Raw genomic sequence first — 19545 nt, forward strand, 5'->3', positions numbered from 1 at the left:
CTCAATACCATCCAGGGCAAAGCAGCCCACTTAATTGGCACCCCGCCCATCACCTTCAACATTCACTCCCTCCACCACCGACGCACAGTGGCAGCAGTGTGTACCATCTACAAGATGCACTGCAGAAACTCACCAAGACTCCTTAGACAGCACCTTCCAAACCCATGACCGCTATCATCTAGAAGGACAAGGGCAGCAGGCACATGGGAACACCACCACCTGGAGGTTCCCCTCCAAGCCACTCACCATCCTGATTTGGAAATATATTGCCGTTCCTTCACTGTCACTGGGTCAAAATCCTGGAACTCCCTTCCTAACAGCATTGTATGTATACCTCCACCACATGAACTGCAGTGGTTCAAGAAGGTGGCTCACCACCACCTTCTCAAGAAAAACTAGGAATGAGCAATAAATGCTGGCCTAGCCAACGAAGCACACATCTCATAAATGAATTTTAAAAACTTGTCACATCCTTCTAACTAGAAAATGACCCTCTGTTTCCTGTTAGCTAGCCAAGCTTCTATCCATGCCAATATGTTACCCCCTACACCATGAGCTTTTATCTTCTGCAATAACCTTTGATGAGGCACTTTATCAAATACCTTCTGGAAACCTAAGTACAGTACATTCACTGGATTCCCTTTATCCACAGTACCTGTTACTTCTTCAAAGAGCTGCAATAAATTGGCTCAACATGATTTCCCTTTCACAAAACCATGTTGACTCTGCCTGATTACCTAGAATTTATCAAAGGGCAGAATGTTCCGCACCCACTGGCGTTCGGCATCATGGTGGCGTGAGCGGACAATATAGTGAGAAGGCTAAAAATCGGTTTCACGACGTTGTGAAACCAGTTTGCAATCACCTGCTCTGCCCATCAATGGCGGGCCATGTTTCCCGCTGTTAGACGTCGGGAACTTCATCGTAGCACATCTTCATATCATTATAAGTCCAACTCGCCGGAATCATCCCCCGACACTAGATCACCCGAGCACGTCCGTGTGATTCCTAGCCGATGTGTTTTACAACAGTTTATATAAGGCATGCACCTGGCGAGTTGCACTTCCAGGGAACTTGGAGGTGAGTGCACTGAAATGTTGCACAGCGCTCGCGAGGGTCGTCTGTTGGACCTCAAGGTTGAGGCACGTTGGTGGGAAGGGGTGGGTAAGGGCTGCTCTGAGGTTGAGGCAAGTTGTGTGCATGGGCAAGGGCTGCACTCCAGTTGATGGTAGTGCACAAGCACATGTGGTGGGCGAGGGAAGCGGTCATGCATTAGGGAAACCTTGTATAAAGTTACCATTCCTCCGTAGCTGAGACAGTTTAGGCGCAGCCACACTGACATGCATGGAATCGGGCCTTTAGCTTATCTGCCCACTCAAGCAATGCAGAGGCATGAAAGTGCCACAAAGTGCTCCAGAGCTTTTCACCCCTCGGGCACAGACTGCAAACTAATGAGCATTTTAGTGAACTGCAGAACACTTGGACGCCTGGGCACATTGTACAATCTCATTGCGAAAGCTGGGCCATGGACCAGTCACTGGTGGAGGTGCTCAGAGCCCCTTGCAATGTCATCATCCCAGTTTGGACCAGTGGTTCAAGCTAACAGTACAGCCTTGCAGTGTGGGTTAGGAGAATGCCTGCACCTGAGCTGAGAGCACAGCATGCAGTCCAGTGGACAAAGCTGCTGCCAATCACTCAGGTGGAGTGGGGCTAAGGTGGGTGGGGTCTCAGGCAGCCATGCAGTACACTAATCTCTGGCCATCCAAGTGGTGGCCAGCACTCTCCAGGAAGCATTAAGGGGCCTTCACACTTAACCAGGACAGTTTCTTAGTACGCCCATGCTAACCCACACATCTCTCTCTTTTATCCTGCAGGAGGAGTACATCAGGGGCATGGAGCCTGGTGACCTAGCTGTATGCCTCGTGGTGCACAGAGAGTGAAGATGTGGGAGAAGAGAGCGATGGAGGCACCTGGATGGGCAGAGGGAGGAGCAGCACCCTCAAGAAGGGAGGTTGGGGCTCCCACACGCCACTGAAGATCCACAGCGATCAGTTACTGTTTGGTGCCCAGCTACACCCAGGGTCTATAGACGCCACATTTGTTCCTACAGGTAACTGAGATCCAGTGTTGCCAAAGACTGCGCAAGTCCAGGGAACTGGTCGGTCACACCTGCCACCTGCTGCAGGATTTGGCACCAGGGACATGGAGGGCATCCACTGTCAGTGACCGTGAAAGTGACAGCGACGCTCAATTTTTATACCAGTGGCTCTTTCCAGGGCTCTACAGGTAACCTCTGTGGGATATCACAAGCCTCTACCAACAAACGCATCCATGAGGTCACAGACGCCACCTTCGCGAGGGCAACACAACTATGTGCATTTCGCCTGGGACCAGGAAACCCATAATGCAAGAGCCCAGATCTCAGGTTTCCCACAGGTGCAGGGTGCCATCGACTGCAGTCATGTGGCACTCAGATCACTGTGGCAACAAGTGGTCAACTATGTCAACTGCAGGGCTTCCACTCACTGAATGTGCAGCTGGTGTGCGACCACCACAAACATATCGTACAGCGGTGCGCAGGGTTCCCAGGGAGTGTCCACGACTTCTACATTCTCAGTCGGTCTCAGATCCCTGAGGTCTTCTAGGATCCACAGAGGCTGCAGAAATGGTTTTTCAGGGCAAAGGGTACCCACAGAGGATGTGGCTGATGACACCCATGCAGCGGCCTCAGACTGCAGCAGAGCGAAGGTATAACGAGGCTCATGCTGCAACTCGCACTTTGGTGGAGCAAACCATTGAGATGTTGAAAACAAGGTTCCAGTGCCTGGACCGGTCTGGTGGAGCCTTGCAATACAGTCCACAGGGGGTGTCACATATGATCGGCATCTAGTGCACCCTTTACAACCTGGCGCTGCAACGGGGAGTGGAACCGGCTAAGGAGGAGATGGAGGAGCTGAAGGTCTCCTTCGATGAGGAGGATGTCAATGGGGATGAGGGCGAGGAGGTCCTCGAAGGCAAAGATGATGGCGACAAGGCCATCACACTGGCCAGATGAGGCCGGCGCACTCGGGAGGCCCTCATAGCTGCTAGATTCATGGAGGATGATAACGACATGCAGTGAGGTGACACCATAGATCCTCACATCGCATCTGTGAAAGTTTGACTACAGTCTGGCTGATGGCAGCGCACATACCGTCTGTGAGAATGCTCCTGTCATGAAGATGCAGTGGAGGCCCTAATAGTCACTCAGTTGCAGGAGGATGATGACAACATGCAGTGAGGACATTCCATAGATCTTCACATAGTCTCTGAGAATGCCTGACTCCTGTCTGGCCGAGGGCAGCTCACTTGCGCTCCATGAGCAGAGCCATCTCAGAGACGCAGCCATGAAACTTTAGACGCATCTGATGCTGTGTCCGCCTTCAGCACCTCAGCCCTTCAGGAGCTGGTGCACATCATCACTGGTCGCAGATGCTGGTGTGATGGGGGCCAGCCCCACCTTAAAGGTGCTGAGAGCACACAGTGAGTATGAGAGAACTCTGTGGTGCTTGCCCACTACATTCTGGCAGCAATGACCAGCACCGCCGAGGTGCAGGCATCAGTAATGTTTCCAGGGAGTGTGTGGTTGGACCATCACTTTGGTCTGAAGGCTGCACTGAGCACAGGGAAGAGACCCTGGACTGAGACACCTGCCTTTATCTTGTGCAGAAAGGTTTCACATCTGAGTGGCATGAACACTGCTCATCAGAACAAGGAGCCACAGACAGGGAGACTTTCTTGGGAGTTTATTTACAATAGTGAACATTATGTACAAGTGATCAACACCCATGCCCAGGCTGTGCAACTATTTTTACCTAACTTTCCTAACCCTGCTGCTACGTCTTGGTGCTCCCCGGGCATGCACAGTAGAGGTGGAGGCGGCCTGCTGACTGTGGCCCCCTGTCTGTGATGACTTTCGCAGGTGTCTTCTGGAGGGTTGAGGCTTAATGGGCCCCAGCCTGCTTTCAGAGTCCTGCTTTGTGGCACCCTCCTCGGCCTGTGAAGCTGGAGTTGCGGAGGTCACAGGAAGAGGGGATTCGGATGGGCCGGTCACTCCCAGAGTCACCTGGGTGGATGGCCCCGGAGTGTGCATCTGCTGATTCTCCTCCCTATGGGCGCCCGAGGGCCCCTGGCTGACTCTGTGAGCGGAAGGGGTAGCTGGAGTGAGATCGAGCTGCCCAGCATCCCTCTCACGTACACACATTTGGAGGCCAACTATGGCATCAGTGATGGAACTAAGCCCACACTGCAGTGCAGGAGCGACGTCCTGGACCAAGTTCTCTATGGCGGCCGCCATCCTGCCAGTGTTGACCTTGGTGCGTTGGCATGCTGGCGCTTTCACCTCAGACTGAAGGCAGATGGACTCCTCCATTGTGCGTTGCAACCTGAGGAGTGCAGCGGACATCCCCTTCCTGATGTTCCCGAGCTTGCCTTTGCAGCTCCAGCAACTGAGGAATGACCGAGTCCAGAGGCTCATCATTTGACTCAGACTCAGCAAATTTCTGGCCTCCAGCAGTCCTCCTAATGCCAGAAACCTGGGAAGTCCCTGCCGCCACCTGTTGTGGATCAGACAGTGCGATGTACTCACCAGATTGCGACCCCAAGGCTACTCTAGAACTAGATCCCATTATGGTGTGTGTATCTGCGCTGGTGGAGGGTGTGGGTGAGTGCTGTGATGGGTCTTCAATGAGGGTGGTTTCAGATTCTTTTTCCAATGTGTCTGCGGGGCTTGATTGGAGGCTATGGTTCATGGACTCCCTCAGCTGTTTCCCAGATGTGCCTGTGAAAGCAAGGAGTGATAATTAGTGCACGGCAGTGGCCTGTGAAAGAGGACGCATCACTCACAGCATGGTTGTCTGATGGATATTGCACTGCTGGACCCTCACTTGGTAGAGCATCGCCGACCTCACAATCAGCACAAGAACAGTCCAGATCTTCCCAGGCAGCCGTATGACTCTATTTTCAAAGTTCGTGAGGACCTTGATTTCAGGCATTCCTCCACCAGTCTGCGACCTCTCCCTGTTGTTGTGTGCCAGCTTGTCCTGCATGAATAGAGATAGAGAGAGTGTAAGGAGGATGCCTGCCAGGCCAGGTGATAAGTATGCTATGTGTGGGTGGTGAGTGGACCCATGGATGGGATGAGGACAATGAAGGTGTGTTTGAGGGAGTGAATGGTGATGTCCCTTAAACTGGCAATGAGCGAGGTCTCGGTGGATGTGTGATGGATTTGTAAGTGTGTGAGTTGAGAGCGATGAGAAGAGTGACTTACCCTGGCAGAACGGAGGAGATCATTCCACCTCTTTCGGCACTGGGCAGCTGTCCTCTTTTGCAGGGCGTTAGTACTGACCACCGCTGCCACTGCTTCCCTTGCTGGATTGGTGATGTTGCTGCCCCTCCTGTGGCCAGAGCAGGGGTAGAGGACATCACTGCGGGCCTCCACAGCATCCAGAAGGTGCTCAAGGGACATGTCACTAAACTGGGGGGCTGCCGTCTTCTTGCCTTTCAGGGCCATGTCATCTTTGCAGCAGCCCCAGGCTGGAAGCGCTGAGAGGTGTGCGTGCGGCTGCTATTTAACTATGGTATCTGGAGTGATGAAGCAGCGAGGTGACGGCATGGTGAGCCAATGAGAGCCCGCCCGCCATCAAATCAGCATGTTTCCCAGGACGGCATGATTAATGAGGCAGGATTAGAACGATACAACATGAAAAGCTGCCATTGCGTGCATCGGATAAAACGTTCTTCTTCCCACCCGCCACTGCACTTAATGCAAACCTGGGACCATTCAACCCAAAGTGCCCTATTATAACGTCTTTAATAATAGCTTCTAACATTTTCCCTATCATAGATGTTAAGCTAACTGGCCTGTAGTTTCCTGCTTTCTGTCTCTCTCCCTTTTTGAATGAAGAAGTTACAGCCCATATTTTCCAGTCTAATGGAAACTACCCTGAATCTAGTGAACTTTGGAAAATTAAAACCAATGCATCAACTATCTCACTAACCACTTCTTTTAAGACCCCAGGATGAAATCCATCAGGACCCAGGACTTATCAACTGCAGTTTCAACAATTTGCTAAGTGCCACTTCCCCGGTGATTGTCATTTTCTTGAGTTCCTCCCTCCCTTCCTATTCCTGATTTACCTCGTTTCCTCTATGGTGAAGACCGATGCAAAATACCTGTTCAAATCATCTGCCATCTCCTATTTTCCATTATTAATTCACCAGAATTCACCATCTTCTATAGGACAAACACTCACTTTGTTAACTATTTTCTCTTTTAAATATCCACAGAAACTCTTACTATCTGTCTTTATATTTCAACTAGCTTTCTCTTGTACTCTAATTTTTCCCTTATTAATCTTTTAGTCATTCTTTGCTGTTTTTTGTATTCTGTCCATTCTTCTGACCTGCTACTCATCTTTGCACAATTATTTGCTTTTTCTAAAGTTTCATACTATCTTTAACTTTTTCAGTTATCCACGGATGGCGGGTTCTCCGCTTAGAATTTTTATTTCTCGTTGGAATGTAACTATCCTGTGTATTCTGAAATATCCCCTTAAATATCTGCCACTGCATCTCTTTTGACCTATCCCTTAACCTAATTTGCCAGTTCACTCTAGCTCTGCTTTCATGCTCTCATAAGTGTCCTTATTTAAGTTTAAAATACCTGTCTTAGACCCACTCTTCTCTCTCTCAAACTGAATGTAACATTCAACCATATTGGGGAGAATTTTCCCCTCATCGGGGGGTTGTGTGGCGGCAGGTGGGGGCGGGCGCGGACCCGATCGATGCCCCCGATCAGGTCCGTGCTGCGATTTTACGTGGGCGGGCCAATGAAGGCCCACCCAGCATGACATGTGCCCAGAAGCGTTGAGCGCTCCCTGTGCAGACGGAGGTGGGGGTGGGGGGGTTCCTTGAGTCGGGGCCTGTACTCTTTCGCGCATGTTTAAACTGAGGTTAGTTTAAGTTTTAAAAACCTGAATAAAGAAAAGAAAACATTTTAAGACATGTCCCCTCATTTGACAGTGTCACATGAGCTGGGACATGTCAATGAATTTTTATAAAAATTTTTAAACACTTCATGAAACCTCATCCTGTGGATGAGGTTCCATGAAAAATGCAAAGGCCGCCTGGGCTCTTCGCCTGCCCGTCGACCTTAAGATTGGAAGGGCAGCTCAGTTTATTTGTCTAATTAGTTTTTAAATGGCCTTAATAGGCCTTTGACAGTTCGGCGGACATGCAGCTGAGTCGGCTGCACACCCACCGAACTGAAAATATAAATGATGCGTGGTGACATCGGGACGCACGCCCGACATCTCCCCGCATCATTTTACGCCTCAGCGAGCAGGCCCCACCCCCGCTCACCGAACCGAAAATTCTGGCCACTATGATAGCTGTCACCTAGGGGGTGCCTTCACTATGACGTCATTAATTAATCCTATCTTGTTGCACAATACCAGGTCTAGTATAGCATGCTCTCTGGTTGGTGCCAGAACATGCTGATCTAAGAAATTATCCCAAAAACTTTTTATGAATTTTTACAGTCTAAAGGTTGATTAAAATCCCCCATGATAATCTCCGTATCTTTCTGACAAGCTCCCATTATTTCTTCTTTGATACCCCGTCCTACCATGTGATTACAGTTAGGCGGCCTGTACACAACTCCCACAAGCGACTTCTTGCCTTTAACATTTCTCATCTCTACCCAAACCATTTCTATATCCTGGTTTCCTGAACTTAGGTCATCCTCTCTATTGTGCTAATGTCGTCTTTAATTAGCAGAACCATCCCTCCACTTTTTCCTAACCTCCTGTCCTTCCTAAAATTCACATACCCTTCAATATTCAAGCCCCAATCTATTCCATCCTGCAGCCATGTCACTGTAATGGCTATTAGATTGTATTTATTCATCTCTATTTGCACTGTCAGTTCACCAATTTTATTTCAAATGCTACGTGAATTCAGATACAGGGCCTTAAGTTTTGCCCTTTTATAATTTTCGTCACCTCTAGCCTTATCTGTTAATTTGCTTTTAGGCTTGTACTCTCTGTTCCTTCCTGTCATGGTCTGTTTATCATTTCCCACATTAATAGCTGCCTCTCTTACCTGGTCTCTACTCTTTGATTAACCATATCTGCACACACTTGATCCCTTGCCCCCACTACTTAGTTTAAAACCCTCTCTCTCTCCCTAATTATGCTGTTTGCAAGAACACAGGTCCCAGCACGGTTCAGGTGTAGACCGTCCCAACAGGTACAGGCCCCACTTTCCCCAATACTGATGCCAGTATTGCAAACTGGAACTCACTTCTCCCATGCCAGTCTTTGAGCCACATATTCATCTCTCTAATTTTATGTACCTTATGCCAATTTGCACACAGCTCAAGTAATAACCCAGAGATTATTACCTTTGAGCTTTGCTTTTTAATTTATTGCTCAGCTCCTCATACCCTCTATGCACATTCTCTTTCCTAGTTCTGTCTATGTCGTTGGTACCTACAACAACTGGATCCTCCTCCTCCTACTGCAAATTCCTCTCCAGATGTCCCAAACCCTGGCATCAGGCAACACAGCCGTTTGGACTCTTGCTCTTTGCTGCAGAGAATAGTGTCAAACCCCCTGACTATACTGCCCCCTACTACCACTAGATTCCATTTTGCTCCCATCACTTGAGTGGCTTCCTGTACCACGGTGCCATGGTCAGTTTGCTCATCCACCCTGCAGCCCCCACTCTCATCCAAACAAGCTGAGAGAACCTCAGACCTATTGGGCAATTGCAAGGGCTCGCACTCCTGCACTTCTGCCCTCTGGGTCCCCTTACCTGCCTCACTTGCAGTCATTGTCCCTGACCATTGACCAAATCAGAAGACCCTACCCTAAGTGGTACGACTGCCTCCTGATACAAAGCCAGGTAACTTTCCTCCTCCCTGATGTTGTGTTGCAGTGTCTGCAGCTCAGCCTCCAGCTCAACGGCTGAGCCAAAGCTGCTCGAGCCATAAACACTTACTGCAGACTTGTTTGCCCTGGATCACACTGGAATCCAGGAGATCCCACAGGCTGCAGCCTTGACACATCACCTGTTCTGCCATCCTTTATGTGTTTTAATTAATTATTTAATTATATTATTCACTTATTTATGTTGTTTTTTTATAAATTTTATTAACTTTGCCACCAGTTTGCATACTATTTTAAAGCTTAGGACTGGAACAGACCTTAACCACTTACCAGATACCAAACAGCTAGCTCCTTTCCCTGTAGTAGAGTAAGAATCAATTCCTGTAGGGTGAGAAAGATGGAAAAAGCAAAAGGAAATAAACACCTCCTTCCCCCCTCACTGAACTCCCCCACTCACCAAACACTCAGGTATGCACTCAGTTCCTCAGCTGCACTCATTTGCATTGGCTGCACTAAGGAACCCTGAATTTATAGAAAATTGAACTGCAGCTGGAGAAACCAGATTCCAGCAGTTAGCTAATTAACTGATCTCTCAGCAGAGTGTGATTACCTGTCTAAGGCTGGAAGAAATAAACTTAGTCTACTTACACAGTACTTTCCAGTTACTGTTAATTACAGACTAGACTAGATTTACAAGAACAAGATTAACACTTTGAACTCCACCAGTCACTAAAAACGTAGGTTTGCTCTTAATTCCTCAGCTGCATTCGTTTTCATGAACTTTTGCGCCAGTTGTTCTAAAAACATTTTCCTCCTAACACTATTGCTAGCATCAGTGGGTTTCCCACTGGAAATTACCTGCCCTCCATCTCAGGTGTTCACAAGAAGAAGAGGGCCAACAAAGGAATGCCAAGCACGTCAGGCTGCATGAGAAGATCTCTATGCGTACCCAGCAGGACCCTGACCCTTATATCTGCAGACAGAAGTGGGCATACCTCACTTTGACAGACAATTTGTACGTGTGATGGCTCCTATTCCGAAGGAAGCTGATGCCGCAGACTTCACGGCACCACTAAGATATGGGAATGCCTGACTAATGGAAATGTTGGCTGGTTCTTCAGAAGCACGCCAATTATGGTGTGTCCTGCTTTTAATGGCACTGCAATAAAAACAGCATGGTTAGAAGCATTAGGCACATACACAGTTTGGGTTTCCACTTTGTACAGTTACACAGTGAGTGGCCCTTACCCCGAATAAATAATGACCCTGTACAGTTACACAATGAGTGATCCTTACCCTGCTGAATAAACAGTGACTCTGTACAATTGCACAGTGAGTGATCCTTACCCTGAATATACAGTGACTCACAGTGAATGACCCTTAACCTGATGGTCATAGTAGCAATTCTGCACAATTAGACAATCATGAATCAAGAAGTGGAAGGGAGGTGAGCAGAGGAGGCCCAAATACAGAACGAGGGAAGGAGCTTGGAAGAGAGGAAGCTGAGTGAAAGTGTGCAGACAGTTTCACTTCGAGCTTTGTTTCTTCAAAATTCTTCATATTCTCTGAATTTTCAGTGGTTCTCCTGTCTGGATTTTTAAATTACATACATTCTTCACTTCAATATTTCTGATAGGATCCAATGGTTCCAGTGTCAGAATATCCGAAAGGATCCTGCTGTGCAGATTCAGGATCACAAAGGATTTCATGGTGAGGATAATGCAATAGCTACTCTGGGCAGCAACAACAGAATGTTAATGTTACTCCTAACTGACAGATATTTAAATGCTGAAAGTTCTGGGTTCAGAAGGTTACAGGAGTTTAAGTATAGTTCTGCAGGAGGCAGGTCAGGCATTCAACTCCTGGGAGTTCACAGATACACTAGCACGGGAGCCCCAGGCTGAACCGAGAGCATGGAGAATGGAACTGAGTCTCATTCTGGTAGAGGGGGTTTTTCCCATCAAGAGGACTTCAATAGAATGTTCAACTCCCACTGGTGATTTATGATTGTAATCTCTCAAATGAGTATTCTCTAAACTAACTTCCTACATTTAACTGCCATGGATTAGGCAGAGGGTTCATACAGCATGGGGCAAGGTAAACAGCTGCTGACAAAGCACCATTTTATAGACAGTCCGATAGAAACTAGTTCCAGGCCTTGTATCTCCAGGACCCCCGTTAGGCCTGTCACACTGAGCAGTCCTAATGTTCTTTCATCTGCAAGATGAAGAAAATGTCCATGGAGACTTCATTTTTTTGTGATAAATTGCTATCAATCTCAGATTACACGCACCCTCAGATTTCAAACAGATGCCACCTCATTAACATTTATTTGATGATTTAACACTAGCTGGTGTAAAGCAGGTAAGTTTAAAGCTCCCAGCCACTTTGAGAAGCCACGAAGAAGTTAAACATGTAAGGCAAGTGAGTAGGAAGGGGGTGGAGTGTGGGTAGGATGGGCTGGGGGGGGGGAAGGATGGTTCGAGGCAGGGGCGAATGGGTTGCGGGGGGGTGTAGGATGGGTTGGGGGGGTGTTGGGCAGTCAGTCAGGCAGTTAGGGGATAGTTAGAGAATGAGGGAGTAGCCGGGGGTTGGGAGGGAAGTTGGGGTTTGGGGTGCTTGTCCGGGGTTGTGAGGGGTAGTCGGGTGTTATGGAGGACAGTTGGGGGGCCGGGAGGTTAGTCAGGGGTGGAGGCATAGTCCAAGGGGCAGTTGGGGTAAGGGGTAGACAGAGGGTAGTTGGGGGGCTGGGGTGTGTAATTGGGAGGGTGTGGGGAGTTGGGTGGTCCAGTGGGGTTGCGGCGGGGGTGGGGGGGGGTGGGTTCAGTACTATAGGGCAAGATTTTTCTGGCCCCAACAATGGTGGGCATCGTTGCAGGCCAGACCGGAAAATTTTGAGAGCTGTTATAAGTCAACGGCTGTCCAAATGTTCCCACCCTGTCCATGATGATGCCTGCCCATGTTGGAGCCAGAAATTCCAGGCCATAGTTGCCCAGGAGTTAGAAGTGGTTTTAATTCTCCTAACTTTTCCTAGGTAACTATTCAGCTAAGAGAGTCGGAACCATCCAAAGTCTCCGATTTAAATGGGATTATCGAATGGTTCCCAGCGCAGGGTAGTTGCCCATCAGGAATTTGAACTTCCCGGGCAATTCCCGTACAGACCTTGCGTGTGGACTTCCGCGGCGGGGGTGGGGGTGGGATGTGCCCGGTGCATCATCTGGGGCACATCACAGGTACGATCCCCTGGAAGTCAGAAGTTCTAGGGCAATGATTTCAAAGGGAGATCGGATGGGAACTTGAAGGAATTAAGCTCGCAGGGCTACAGCGATAGAGTGGAGAGCCAACATAGAAATGATGGGCCAAGTTGCCTCCTTCTGTGTCATAAATGATTCTGTAATCTACAGGGTGTTGATGGTGGGGGAACTCAGCAATGGTAATGTCATTGAATGTCAAGGGGAGATGTTTAGGTTCTCTCTTGGTGATGGTGTGGCACAAATGTTACTTGTTTACATGTTCAGACCACTCCTGGCCCAAATTGGCCCAGAATTGGTATTACTGTCAGAGATCACCAGGCTGCACTTGGTCCCGGGAGTGTGTGATGGGGAGAGTGTAGAGGGAGCTTTAATCTGTATCTTACCCCATGCTGTACCTGTCCTGGGAGTGTTTGATGGGGATGGTGTAGAGGGAGCTTTACTCTGTATCTAACCCCATGCTGTACCTGTCCTGGGAGTGTTTGATGGGGACAGTGTAGAGAGGGAGTTTTAATCTGTATCTAACCCCGTGCTGTACCTGTCCTGGGAGTGTGTGATGGGGACAGTGTAGACAGAGCTTTAATCTGTATCCAACCCCATGCTGTACCTGTCCTGGGAGTGTTTGGTGCTCAGTTTGTGTATACAGTAGAACAATGCTCCTCATGCAGAGAGAGTTGTAATTGACATTAGTAAGGACAGTAAATAGAAAAGACAGGAAATTGTAAAGGTGAGGTTCGAGAAGTTGATGGCCAGTGACATGTGCAGAGTATCCTGTGTTGAAGGACCAGGGTTTCTACCTCGTCATGGTCTGGTCTCATTGTTTGATCACATTTTCCTTCTCTGCTTTGCTTAGATTTATTTAACAAATTCCTGCCTCTGAACTCCGGTAGAAAGTGTGATGTCCTGAATGGTGATTATTATTGAGCTAGTCACAGTAGCACCACAATGAAAGAGTCAGTCACTTTGAAAACGTCAGACTGTTGGGTGTTGATGTATTGTTAATTCTTATCGCCGATGTGATCGCTCATGTCCTTCCACACTCAGCTGCTGTCAATGTTCTTGGTTCTGGCCAGAAGTTTAGCATCAAGGCTGCTGCTGGAGAGGTGCCCAGAGTGCCAAACACATACCATTCTTTCAAACCCATATCTCAAATCCACAGGCATCTGACCAGGAAAGTTTCACAATATAAATTACCTTTATCAGTGAAACCCAGGTTTCAGAGAAATCACCTACAATCTTATCTGACTTTTCCTCAATCCTGTTTTTCTCCTCTGTTTTCCAAAGCTTCGACTCATTCTGTGATACAGGCACCAGCCACACTCTATCCCTCCCCAAGAAGCCAATCTTCATCTGTGAGATCGGGCAGTGATTGTCAGCAGGCTCTTTCACCACAGAAGTCATCACAGCTGTGCCCAATCCTGTCATTGATACGACATCCTATTGCTCCGCCTTTAATGCAACCCCCCGCCTCACCCTTAGCCCCACACCACACACAGCACGCCAAGCCCCATAGAAACACTTTCGGGGGTAGTGGGAGTGGGGGGGGAGGGGGGTGGGGGGCGGTGGGTGGGGGTGGGGTGGAGGGCGGCAGTGGCGGTTCACTGGCTCTCAATCAGGAGTAGAAGCCTGGATCATTATTTACCAATTCAGGGACACTGAAATCAATTGTGGCAATGACTGAGATAGCTGAACCAAAGCAATGGCTGAACAACAAAGAACAAAGAAAAGTACAGCACAGGAACAGGCCCTTCGGCCCTCCAAGCCTGCGCCGATCATAATGCCTGTCAACTAAAACATTTTGCACTTCCGGGGTCCGTATCCCTCTATTCCCATCCTATTCATGTATTTGTCAAGCTGCCTCTTAAACACCACTATCGTACCTGCTTCCACCACCTCCTCTGGCAGCAATTTCCAGACACTCACTACCCTCTGCGGTGTCGTCTGCAAACTTACTAATTAGCCCAGTTACATTTTCCTCCAAATCATTTATGTATACTACAAACAGCAAAGGTCCCAAATCACCATGTGCTTCCTGTCCACTGTTATAAGATGTGTGTAGTTTGATAGGTCTCATGAAGAGGTTCTGAGTCTTATTTAGTTTAACAGTTAGTATTTATTAACTATTTGTAACTATGTACATATATAAGGTGTAAGCTAGGAGCTGTCTCCATGCTTGCATCTACACACGTCTCTGTCCAATACAAGACTGCCCTCTAGACTAGGGGCGTGTGTTGCTTTACATCACACTGTGGGCAGTACTGTACCCAGTCCTCTGTTAACCTTTTCTATGCCAGACCCTTATTGTAGTAATTGTAAATTAAACTATTTCTTTTTGTTATGGGGATCATGTGACTGTATAAGCAAATCAGCCCTAAGCATGGGGAATCTTAGGGGCGGAGTTTTTTAGCTTTGGTCTTGGAACAAGCATGTAGCCTCACCAGGAGTCTGTAAATAAAATGCACTGTTTCTTACACGACACCTGTCCTGCACTGCAAGTTTATTACAATTGGCAATGAGGTTTACTAGCGCCGTCACAGCACCTCGCCTCACAACTGTGAATGTTTTGATTATTTTAAGGGAAGAAAAGAAGTATATTCACCAGCAATGCCTCTCTTTGGCAGAATTGACCCATAAGACTCATCCATCGAGAACTGGAGTCAGTACATTGAGTGATTAGGTTTCTCCTTTGTAGCTAACGAAGTAACAGTGGAGGAGAAACAGAAGACAATTCTCCCAAGTGCCTGTGGGAGAAAAACCTATAACCTAATCCATAGTTTGACAGCTCCCATTGTGCCAAATTCCAGATCATTCACCATGCTGGTAGATCTTCTGAAAGGACATTTTCAGCCTAAACCCTTGGTGATCATACAATGATTCAAGTTTAACAAATTTCAAGTTAATGCAGAGTAAGGGCCTCCGGTGAGTCGATCGCAATGTACATCATGAAATTAAAACCGTTAACAGAGCACTGTGACTGCGGTGATACTTTAAACACCATGTTGCGAGATTGTTTGGTTTGTGGCATAAATAATGACACCATTTGCTTACAGAAGTTGATAGAACTGAAGCGCACCATGGAGATAGCGCTAGCAATGGAGAGGCTGAGAGGGACTCGCAGGCTCTGCAGAGTGTGCAACATGGCACTGTTCTGCAGCTTTTAATTCATGGGATGTGGGTGTCGCTGGCCAACCCCTAATTGCCCTTATTCAGAGGGTACTTAAGAGTCAACCACATTGCTGTGGGTCTGGAGATTTCCTTCCTTAAAGTCATTAGTGAACCATATAGGTTTTGACAACAATCGACAATGGTTTCATGGTCATCTTTTAATTCCAGATTTTTATTGAATTCAGATTCCACCATCTGCCTTGGTGGGATTCAAACCCGGGCCCCCAGAGCATTATCCTGGGTCTCTGGAATACTAGTCCAATGACAATACCACTATGCAATCGTCTCCCCTCAGGAGCTAGGGCAGGAACCCTCCACCCGGCATAGAGTAAAGATCAGGGAAGCTACCGTGAAGTGGGACGCAGTCCCTACCACTCGAAAAACAAAAAGAAATACTGGAAGCAGCTCACCAGTAATCCAGAAGCTAAAGTGTTACCGTTGTGGGGGAAATCATGCACTTGAAGCCTATAGATTTAAAGAGGCAGAATGCCACTACTGCCACAAAAAAGGGCATGTTGTTAAACAGTGCAGGACTAGATCCAAACAGCCATTCAGACACCAGGTCAAGTTAAATGGAAGTGCACAATATGGATCAGCCAGAAATTACTGAGCTGACACAATCTGGAGGCCAGGAAAGCTGAACCAATCACTGTTACACTGCAAGTAAATGGAAAGCCTCTGCTCATGGAGGTTGACACAAGAGCATTGTGGGAGATGGTGGGAGAACATATCTTTAAATACCTCAGAGAAGGTACCCAGGCATTGAGTTTGGAGAAAATCGCTTCTCTGTTAAAAACATATACAGGAGAAGCAATATAGGCGAAAGGCATCACCTCTGTACCTGTATCACACAGGCAACAGACAGCTCAGCTGCCAATAATTGTTGTAACTGGAGAAGGACCTAGCCTTCTGGGCCATGATTGGTTGAAAGAAATCAAACTAAATTGGTCAGAAATTTTTCAGGCCAGGACAGGAAGAAATCCTGAGTTGCAAAGGGAATATGATGGTGTCTTTTGGAACGAGATAGAGGAACTGAAGGACCTTCACAGGAAGCATGGATCCCTCAGATCAGAGTTGGTTCCATGGGAAAATCATGAAAAGAGGCTAAATGAATGCAGTGCCACTCTGAACCAACTGAAGAAACTGTTGGAAGGAAAAAACCAACAATGTTCAATGTTCCAAGAGGAAGCCAAAAGATACAAACAAGAGACAGAAGAATCGAAGAATCAGTTGATGTGGACAAAAGGGGCATTGAAAGGAAAAGCCATGGAACTTCCCAAGATGCAAATGGGAAACTCAACCCCTGAACTGAATCCAATGTAGATTTCACCAGAGAGAAATTTGGCCGACTGTGAAATGAGAATGAAGGATGAGACAAAACCCTGTGGCAAACACAAAAAGAGAAAACAGAAATCAAATCTGAAAAGCCAGTGGAATATGTATCCAGAACCCTTTTTGCAGCTGAGAAAGGTTAGTCACAAATTGAAAAAGAGGCTTATCTATCGTATTTGGAGTAAAGAAGTTCCATTAATATTTGCACAGTTGACACTTCACCGTAGTGTCAGATCACAAGCTACTGTTAGGATTGTTCAGTGAAGATAAGGCAATCCCACCAATAGCCTCTGCTAGAATTCAAAGATAGACTTTAATTTTGTCGACATACGAGTACACTTTTATGCACTACCCGGGTGTGCATTTAGCAAATGCAGATGCCCTCAGTTGTCTCCCTTTGCCTGATAGTATTACACATGTTCCAATAACTCAAGAGGTAGTACTTGCTTTGAATTTCCTGGACTCCTTACCAGTCTGCACAAGACAGATAGAGATTTGGACAAATCGCGATCCAATTTTAGCATGTGTCCCTGAAGAATTAAAACCATTCTTTTCACGTAGATCTAAACTGAGTTGTCAGGAAGGTATCTTGTTACAGGGAGCAAGAGTTGTTATCACTGTACGAGGAGGAGAACCATAGTGCACGTCCTGGTATTTCGAAAATGAAGTTGCTTGCGTGAAGTTACATCTGGTGGCCAGGTACAGACAGTGATATAGAAAAAATGGTGAAACACTGTCTCCAGTGTCAGCAACAGCGGAAGTTGCCCATCTCAGCTCCACTGCATCTGTGGGAGTGGACTGGTGGACCCTGGGTTAGACTACATATAGATTATATAGGTCCATTTCTAGGTACTATGTTTCTTGTGATTATCGATGCATATTCCAAATGGATGGATGTGTTTGAAGTGAGATCACCTACATCACCTGCAACCATTGAAAAACTGCGCCAGAGTTTCAATGTTCATGGTTTACCTGAAGTTATTGTGTCAGATAATGGTACAGCTTTCACTAGTACTGAATTCCAAAGATTCATGAACCTAAATGGGATTAAACATGTCAGACCAGCTCCGTGTCATCGTCATCCAATGGGTTAGCAGAAAGAGCAGTGCAAACCTTTAAAACAGGCATGAAGAAACTAACAGAGGGAATGTTAGAAACTTGAATTTCATGATTCCTGTTCAGCTATTGCACAACTGCTCATGCAACCACTCGTTAAAACCTTCAGAATTGTTAATGAAACGCCGACTTCGTACAAGACTGAGTCTAGTTTCCCTAATTTAGAGGGGAAGGTGGAAAGAAACCAGGGGAGTCAGAAAGAGAACCACAACATTCACGGTAAAGGTCAAGAGTTTACTGTGGGGGAGACAATTTTTGTCCGAAATTTTGCAACTGGACCGAGATGGGTCCCTGGTACAATTGTCTCAGAAACAGGACCTTTACCTTATCAGGTGGAAGTGGAAAGCAGGATTGTTAGGAAACACATGGATCATCTCAGAAGTCAAAAAACCCTCCAATAACCAGTTGATCCACCTCAAATCAAAGTCAAAACGTCAACCCCTGAGGTGCCAGATCGACAAAGAATAGACAGACTTGATGTCTCTGTCGAAGTAAATAATTCTGAACTACCATTGTCTAAACATGTCCCTGAAGCTGCAGCTCCTGTTCAAGTCAGTACAATAGAAGAACCTCCAGTTGTAGAGTTGCGCTGCTCTACCTGAATCCGAAAACTTCCTCAAAGACTAAATTTTAATGGCCCATGAACTGTATATAATTGTATATAATATGGGTTAAGATCTCTTTTTAAGTAAGAGGGTAAAACAAAATTAAAGGGGGAGGAATGTAATAACTGTAAGTTAAACCATTTCTTACTGTTATGGGGATCATGATATAGACGAATGAGCCCTAAGAGAAGGGAATCTTAGCGGGGGAGCTTTTCAGCCTTGGTCTTGGAAAAAGCATGTAGCCTCACCAGGAGCCTGTAAATAAAGCTTACAGTTTCTTACAAGAAACCCGTCCTGCACTCCAAGTTTATTATGCTTATACTACATCTACAAGCATCACTTGCTTTCATCACAGGAGGGACAAATGGGAGGGAGGAGCGGTGAACAAGATTCACCAATTCTCTTTGAGCCATGCCTCAGATTGCTGCCTAGTCATCTAGATCATTAAAACCTCCTGGCCGTGTTAATGTTGCAATTTATCAGATGTCAGGTTGCGATGGGTTCCTTGGCAGATTCTCAAGCCTGCGCTGGGCTGCTTCACCGCACTGGATGAGGGCAGAGATTAATCTTTTAATTCAAAATCTTTGGTGACTGACGGCTGGGTGTTGTGCACCATGTCCTGAAATCTCCAGCCAGCAACTACTTCTGATTGTCTTCAGTTTTGTCCATGTGTCACACATTCTACTCTACACAGCAGTATAGTGTTCACATCCCATCAGAGAGGATACATTAGTAATTAAACACCCAGAGAATCTCTGAACATTGTACATTGCTGAAGTGGTGAACTAATTCCCCAGTGAGGGAGGGAACGTTTTGTGAATGAGAAAAATAGTTTATAACAGTGAAAGGTGAATGGGCAAAACCTGTTAGTGAATAGCTGTCAGGAGGATGATGGGGACAAAGGAACAAGAGGAGAACATTCAGCCCCTTGTTCCAGCATCCAATCAGATCCTGGCTGATTTGCATTTCAATTCCATTTTCCTCTCTTTGCTCCATATCGCTTGATCGATCTCAGTCTTGAACGTTCCAATTCACCCCCAGCATCCATAGCCTTCTGAATCTGGGGAGAGAGCTCCACATTTCCACGACCCTTTGTGTTAAAATATGCTTTACGCTTTGACTTTTCAATTGCCTGATTCTAATTTT

Source organism: Cetorhinus maximus, chromosome 25 (genome assembly GCF_964194155.1).
Source record: "Cetorhinus maximus chromosome 25, sCetMax3.hap1.1, whole genome shotgun sequence".
Lineage (NCBI taxonomy): Eukaryota > Metazoa > Chordata > Chondrichthyes > Lamniformes > Cetorhinidae > Cetorhinus > Cetorhinus maximus.